The sequence below is a fragment of the Chrysochloris asiatica genome, unplaced genomic scaffold, assembly GCF_000296735.1.
Source record: "Chrysochloris asiatica unplaced genomic scaffold, ChrAsi1.0 scaffold00142, whole genome shotgun sequence".
In the NCBI taxonomy this organism is placed as follows: domain Eukaryota; kingdom Metazoa; phylum Chordata; class Mammalia; order Afrosoricida; family Chrysochloridae; genus Chrysochloris; species Chrysochloris asiatica.
In genome coordinates, this window is record NW_006408660.1 from 166,546 (window position 1) to 168,124 (window position 1,579).

A 1,579-nucleotide genomic window follows, 5' to 3' on the forward strand; every position below is an offset into this window, starting at 1 on the left:
TCTTCATGCCTTTATCGCACCCTTATTTTAGGTAGCCAATGTCTAAGTTGCCCATCCCTATCTACCCTGTATACAAAGGGAATAGGAATGATATTTGATGTGAAGTTTCCTTCCCTCTCTGTTGGTATTTTGAGCCACTACATCTATAAGTATAGGTCAAGTTCATCAAATTATAGTAATTTATACTTGTTTCCTTTATAAAAAATTTTTTTTATCTTCCTCTAGTTGAGTTCTGATTATGAAGCCATCGAGGCTAGGTCAAATGGGTACTATCTACAAGTTTGGGTATTCTTGTGTGTCTCCCCTCACTTCATATCAGCTAGATGCTTCACTTGTCTGGTGTTATGAGAACATAATACCATAGCCCTCTGTGGCTATGTCCTTGTCCATGGGCTCAGGAGTCCCCAGGTCTCATCACACTTTGGACCAACCAGCCCTTCCTCTTTTCTCTCTCATCTCCAGATCAACAGGCATCTATGGAACATGGTTGAACTCAGCCCATTTCTTCATTGTTGTCTTTCCCCGTCTTCCACTCACCAGTAGACCAATGTGGTTGCCAGCATGTTTACATGCCTACTCATGTGTTCCCTTTGAGTTTCAGTCTTGGAGGGGGTTTTGTCCTGAAGGGACTTGATTGCTTACCTGGATGGCTTCCTGGCAAACAACTTGCTTGTAGTGTTCAATCATATTGCCATTTTTGAAACCAACTTTTCTAAGGTCACACAGTTAGGAAATGGAAGAGCCAGGATTTGAAGAGCCCAGATTCTGTTTGACTCTGGGGTATAATATTTAGCTGCCATGTTCTGTGGTGTACAGAGAAAAGTGACTGGGGAATTGGTGGAAAGGATTATGAACTCAGTGAAGATTTCACTCAACACACCTACAAACACCCCACCGAGTCCTTGTGGAAATTCCTCTGTGACAAAAAGATGTCCAGACTTGCCTAATCTGCTGTCATCGTGCAGAGCCAGCCAGACCAAGTTCTCCTGCAAGTTCACAGGCATTTGGAGAGCCCCTTGGAGAGAGTCACTTTCTCTAATCTCTCCAGGCACAAGGAGAACTGGGGAGACATGAAAGGCAGTAGTTATTTATTTCATGAATAGATAACGGCAGGCCATTTAGAGGAAGCAGTGGCAGGAAGATGAAAAAGCTATTAATACAGTTGGAAGCTCATTTCTTTCCAAGTGGTCAGCAGGAGCTGTAAAGGGCAAAATCGAGAAAATACTGCAACGAGCTTCCCTAACAACACATATGATTGAGGAAATATTAAAGTGCATTGTTTGCCATCATAAACTTTTTTTTTTATGTTTATGAGATCTGTTCAAAAGCATCATGATGGATGAAACCCAATCACATTTATAGGTGTGTGTGAGAGCTCACATTTCTTATGTTCTATCACCTTTTTAAATCATGTCTTTTAGCTGATGTGTTCAACAGTGGCTAGGCTAGGTTTACACAATGCAGTGAGTTCTGGACCCCTGTGGGTCTCTGGGTAATTGCAGTATTCACTGGTACTTGCTGTACTGCAGATGGTGCTCTGGAATGTTGGAAACTGATTTGAAGCTGGCTGATGGGGTGA

At 42.3% G+C, this 1,579-nt stretch overlaps 1 pseudogene; it reads right to left on the reverse strand.

Annotated features, from left to right (window-relative positions):
* The window catches only part of LOC102827937, a 30,900-nt pseudogene that overhangs the window by 2,589 nt on the left and 26,732 nt on the right, over positions 1-1,579 (reverse strand).